This window comes from Miscanthus floridulus, chromosome 6, assembly GCF_019320115.1.
Source record: "Miscanthus floridulus cultivar M001 chromosome 6, ASM1932011v1, whole genome shotgun sequence".
In the NCBI taxonomy this organism is placed as follows: domain Eukaryota; kingdom Viridiplantae; phylum Streptophyta; class Magnoliopsida; order Poales; family Poaceae; genus Miscanthus; species Miscanthus floridulus.
The window spans coordinates 67105257-67111799 of record NC_089585.1 but is presented as its reverse complement, the minus strand read 5'-3'; the positions used below and the strand labels follow the sequence as shown (position 1 = coordinate 67111799).

At 37.7% G+C, this 6543-nt stretch overlaps 1 non-coding gene across 1 annotated transcript; it reads right to left on the bottom strand.

Annotated features, from left to right (window-relative positions):
- Positions 1-4726: 4726 nt before the first annotated feature.
- LOC136461961 (small nucleolar RNA R71) lies at positions 4727-4832 on the bottom strand. Its single transcript, XR_010760495.1, has one exon. It is a non-coding gene; the product is annotated as a small nucleolar RNA R71 (small nucleolar RNA).
- Between the last annotated feature and the right edge of the window lie 1711 nt (positions 4833-6543).

Below are 6543 nucleotides of genomic sequence, written 5' to 3'. Positions count from 1 at the left end.
AATTAGAGTTGTTTGAGCAAGGTTACAATGTTTGGTTGACACCACATGTTCTCATTCGCTGGATAAGGCAATTCAAACAAGGACATAACTTGTCTTTTCATGTGACTTCTTGATTCTAAACTTCATGAAACTTTTTCAATTGTTAATGTGGGTGGAAATTAATATGAGGCACATGAAAGAAGCACCTTCAACATTACTCAGGTATACATTTAAAAAGGATTTACCATTAAACACAAGAGTGATGTGTTTATTCCCAAAAGTTCAAGTCGGGCTCATTCCTATAAATTGACCTCAACACTGTCATCACCACTTCTGAGATAAGGAACTAAAGCTCCAGATTACCACTTAACATGTCATGTTTGAGCTCAAACCCATAGCTTAGCAATTGGCTAACAACTGGGGTGTTACACTTGGGCCCACCAGGGCACTGCTCGGCTCCCTAGGTGGCCCTACCATGTCACTGATCTGAGGGAGCTGCTCCTAAGCCAATCACAAGCCTCCACTGAAGTTAGTTTGATCAACGGACAAGATTTGTTCATGGTGGATTCATGGGCCCATTGTCATACACTTGGAGCTCTCCACTAACTTACCAACTGCCATACCTGCCAAATTTCACCATGTGCTGGGTTCACAACTGACTTGGAGGAGCAACCATCACCCTTGGATGCAAAGGCAGTGCATCCAAGGGCTGGCCGGTGCCCCCAAATAGCCAGGGAGGATGCATGTCCTTCTCTACCTATGGCTACCATGACCATCCCATAGGTTATCATGAGGAGCAGATGGAGTATGCTTGTTTTAACACCAAGCTCCCCACCATCGAGGAGAACCAGTAGGAGATATGAAACACTCTTCACCAACATTCCTAGTGGCAAGAAGAAGCAGGACAATGCCTCATTGCCATCCAGCAACAACAGCAACAGGAAAATGACAACTGGAACTACTTGTTTGGCCATCTCCACATTGACCACCCGCCTCGCTGAAGGACCATAGCAACACCCAGCTTGGGGGAGGAACCCCCATTTACCTAAGGTAAGTTTTCTTTTCTAGTATTTTATTATTTTCTTTAGTTTATTTAATTTTCAAATTTGTATTAGTTAAAAAAATGCAAAACTAAGAAAACAAAATAAAAATTTGCTTTTGTCTTATATATATATTACTATGGTATGATCTAAAAAAATGATGGAAACCAAATGAAAAGAGTGTGTATATAGTTTGCTTAAAGTGTGCTTTAGTTTGTTTTTAAGAGTCAATAAATAAATAGAACTTGAAGATGATCTCACATGATGGAAATGATGAATAGTTGCTTGTTATAATTCCTTTCAAGTACCTAGTTTTCAGCCTTGAATTCTCCTGAGTTTTGGATGAGATTGATTTGACATAAGAATTTGCTCTGAACTTGAAACTTGTGGGTAGCATATGCTTGATCTAAGTCTAGGTAATTGACGGATATGATATGAAAAGGTCTGAGCTGCTATTTATCTTGTTCCAAGTGATACTAAATTCTAGAGATTTCTTTTGAAAAGCATAAAAAAGAAACAATATGATGAGATCCTGTATGACAAAGCTTGAATTCCTACAAAAGCCAAACATGTTTATCTAGGCTAGGAAAACTTCCACTTATATGCTACTTGTTTTAAATTGAGTTTAGTTAAGCTTTGTTGATGCCTTATGAGAGGTTTGTCATAATCTTAAAATCAAGATCACGTACAAACCACCCACATATACACTACTCCTACACAAGGGGTAGGCGCAAAAACATGCTTTCCATCTAGATCCACCCAAAAATGTTTTGCTCCTACATTGGGAGAAAACACCAAAAATATGCTTCATAGGTTTCCGCCAAATAAATGCTCCAAGTTCTTATTGCTATCTCTCAAAAGTTTGCTACAGAAAAGAGGCATGGGCTATGCAAAAGTTATTCATAAAAAAAAAGATAGAGAAGAAGAAAGAAGAATTGAAAAAATGGACAAGTGTCTGAAGTATTAAAACAATGGGTACTTGGATGCCTGCCTAAAAAAAGAGATGAATAAGATAGCCCATGTTTTCTTGCAATTGTTTCCAAGTTTCAAATGAGAGATATGTTTTCAAGGAGCATAGTAGAATTAGGCTAGCCACCATATATATCCACCATATTCCATACACATGCACATCTTGATTTGATTGTATGACTCAACTCTCTTTGGATCCGAGGTTTGACTTTACAATATATGTATTGCAAGTATGCTCTCTTCATGCAATTACCACTCCTATGAGCTCCACATAAGCATTAGTTATAGGAGAAGAAAAGGCATAACATTATTCATTGCCTTGGCGAGGATGCACAAATACCACATATATGAGAGACTGGAGAGTGTCATACAAAGGAATCTCTGAGTTTTATTTTGAAAAATTACAAAAACTCTAGAACAATGGTTGAACAAAGAACTTGAGACATAGTGCTTGACTTGATCGTTCTATCTTTCAATTGCTCAAGATCCAAGTGAAAGCTAGAAAGCCCCATGGTTGAAGGTAATATGGGTAAGTTTGAAAGTCAGATCGATGAATTTTAATCCAGAGGGGGATTCTTGTTTGAACGCATGTGTACTTTAAAGGAGTTGCATCAATGTTTTCAAAAATCCTAACTTTCTGATCCATTGCTAAGTTTGGCATTGCTCAGGGACGAGCAAAGGTTAAGCTTGGGGGAGTTTGTTGACGATAGTTATCATCCAACATAGACAATCAACTTTACTTGAATAAATGCATAAAAAGGATCACCAATATAGACTTTGGGATTTAAACTGACAATTTCCATGAGTTTAGGTGAATATGTGTTTTCAGTAGGGTTATTTCAGAAAACCGTCAAGGAGGATCAAATCGTCAAATAAAATCATGCTTATCCATAGCAAAATCAAGACCAGAAGATTCTAGAAGACTCAAGAGGACTCAACACCAAAGCCGAGGCCAAAGCCACTGCCAGGTAGGGCCGACCGGCCCTACCTAGAGGCCACCCAACCCCTAGGGGACCCACCTATCAGCCTTCTTCATATGTCGGTTTCCCACCGTCTCCTAGGATGCATCTACGCCATCCTTTAAGTCAGTTTGATCCAAGGGCTCATGTTGGATGCTCCAGCCTATATAACTAGCCCCTGCCCCCCTCTAGGGCATGCTACCATAAGTCAAGAGTATACCAAAAATTAGGGTTTCTAGAGAGAAGAGAATAGAGCTCCAATTCTTTAAGTTTCTAGTATAGGCTAGCTATCAAGGTTTAAGTAGAGTTTGGGCTATCGCTCAGGATTCTAGATCTGCCATCTAGAGACTGGTATAACCATTATATCTCATTATTTATGACTTTGTGCTACTTCAATATTATGTTGCTATTTATTATGTTCCTAGTTTTGTCTAGTAATATGATTGATATAGTTATGATTGATGATGAATATATGCATATGTTTGCAAAGCTCTTAGCTCGGTACTCGAGTGAGTTAAGTGGTCAACAATATATAAGCATGGTGCTTATATATTGTTTGCCTGCGGTTGCCTTCTACACTCTGGGTCATGTGGTAGATCATGGATGTGACACTCCCATTGAGTCCTTTGTATTCCACTCCCCATTTATACAGCATGTAGAACGTGATGGCGAAGGAAGACAAGCTCTGTTCTTAATCTTCCTTAGTAATGTTCTTTATGCATAGATCCAAAGTTAGTTATACTATAGATGAGAGTCTATATACTTGGGTGTACAAAAGACATAGTAGATAAGTAATGACTTAGGAATCTTTTGCTCTTAACAAATTTCCTACTTAGCCTTACTATATTTTATGAGTATCTATTTCTATCTCTGGAATACCATTATTACCTTACACTTATCATTTATTTATCACTTGGCTTACCCCTGATATAGCATGAAAGTGGTTTTATCATAAGTATACATATTTGTCAAATATCTCTATGCCAACACAACTCCATAGCTCCTCCCTATGGATAAAATATAAATAATGATACTCGATATACTCCCGAGTGAAATGCTACAATGGTATATTATCTGTGTGCTTGTTGATACCTTATATATAGTTTACAAGTGTTCTCATAATTACCAACAATGTATTTTTGGCATCATGCTAGGGATGACAACTTAGTTAAGAGTGATGCTAAGAAATGTCAATAAGCATTTCTAGCGCCGTTGCCAGGGAGGGGCACATGGCTAGAGAATTGACCAAATAAATACTTATTGATAAAATCATAACATTTGCTTTAGTAGGCTTACTGTTGTTTGTCTTTGTTCATATCTTATATAAGGTATTGCAGGATTGGTTATGATTCAACAATTTCTATCAATCAGAATCAATCGAATAAAGAGGAAGCTCAACACCAGTTTCTGATGCTATGGCTGACAAGACTCTGCGTGAATTCTTTGCTCCAAGCACCGAGAACATTCCCACTGGACCAACACTCAAAACCAATAACCTTGAGTTTGAGATCAAGACAAACCTCATCAACATGGTGCAAGCTACCCCATTCAGCAAAAAGGCACATGAATATGCTAATGCTCATCTTTAGAATTTCCTAGAGATAAGTAGCATGGTCATCATCAAGGATGTTGCTCAAGACATCATACTACTTCATTTGTTCTCATTCTCACTTGTGGGAAGAGCGAAGCAATGGTTCTACACTAACAAAGATCACATCAATACATGGGCAAAGTGTTCAAAGGCCTTCCTAGAAAAGTTTTCCCTATAGACAAGACCAATGCCTTAAGAGGAAATGTTTCAAACTTCCAACAGCAGAGAGGAGAGACCATTCTAGAAGCATGGGAATGTTTTAAGAATATGTTTTAGATTGCCCTCATCATGGAATGGAAGATTGGTTGCTCATGCAAAGTTTCTACCATGGATTAACTCAGAAAGCCATGAACAACTCGAAGCCACTGTTGGAGGATCATTTATGTCACTCACCCTTGGAAAAGCTAAAACTCTTATGGAAAAGATAGCCTCTAATCAAGGTGGTCATCATGCAATATTCAATCATGTAATAAGAGTGAAGAAATACTAGAAGAGGTGTGTGCATTGTCAACCAAGATGGACATACTATTGAATTGGCTTGAACAGCGAGACAATTACAAGAAAGATCGTCAGGCTTTTCAAGATGCTTTCAATGCTCAAAACACAAGTGGAGAGTATTTGGGGATTGAATTCCCTGAATCACAAGAGGATGTCAACATCATTGGCAACAATTTAGGTTCACAACAACAGAGACAAGGATGGAAACAACAACAACAGTCAACTTACCAAGGTAAGTATCCAGTTAATTACTATAATTCTTCTAATTAAATAGCCATCCTTAAGAGAATTAATCTTAGAACAAGCTAGGATTAATGAGAGTATTTCTAAAAAGCTTGCTTTTAATGATAAGGTCTTAGAAAATATAAATACTAAAATAGATAGTTTTTCTTCTGCCATACAAGACCAACTTAACTATAACAAAAAGATAGAATCTCAATTAGCCCAGTTGGCCATTGCTCTGCCTTTTGCCGCTAACCTTGAGAAGGTCAACGCCATAACCACAAGAGGTGGCAAGTCTACTCGTGATCCGCCATATCCAACAAGGACAGGTAAGACACTAGTGGAAGTGTAGGAAGTTGGACCACAAGAGCATGAGTTACAATGAGATTTTCATGACATGACCCTCCTACCATTTCCACATAGAAATCGAAAAGCTAAAATGGATGAGTAGTTTGGTAAGTTTTGTAGAGGTAATTCAAAAGCTATATATCAATATTCTGTTGCTAGATGCCATATACGTGCCTACTATGGCAGAACCGCCTAATCTAATGCCCTCCCAAGAGTACTTGTATTCCATTAGACACTAAGTACCTAAGAGAGTGTACTAAATCATGTTGTTCCATCGAGCACACCCTAGGGGACAACTCGAAAATCCACATTTTTCCATTAGGATCATAAATGAGAGAATAAAGCTTACAACATTCTTAACCATTTCTTACATCACTTTATTACAATATTAGAGTACTTAAACAAGTTGAATGCAATAGCGAAATTAAGACAATTTTACATGTAAAAGAGTTTATATATTTTGGGTTTACATTTTTATCTTGTAGCGGAGAACAATATATGATCAGAATTAGAGCGAAAATAAATATTAATGGTGAATCATAAAACTTTTCTTCTAAAAACTTTAACTGAGGGTTATAAATAAACACTATGGTCATAGCGTGAAAGAAATCCTCTCTGAGCCCACCAGGCGGTTTCTACACACAAAAGTCATCTACCATCCATCGGTCACCTACAATAGGGGGAATAAAACCCTGAGTACTCGATTGTACTCAGCAAGACTTACCTGACAGGAGAAAAATAAAAGTCTCCAAGGATATGCAAGGCTTATTTAGCTTGTGGGTTATTGCATCTACGGAGGCATTACTAAATGTGCATCCTTATATTAAATTTTATTAGTAGTCATTATTAATTAATTAAATATCCATTCTATGTAAGCACCTATGCTACTTTCAAGCACGTGCTAAGCAAACAGAACCATTTTATCACCTTCCAAGTT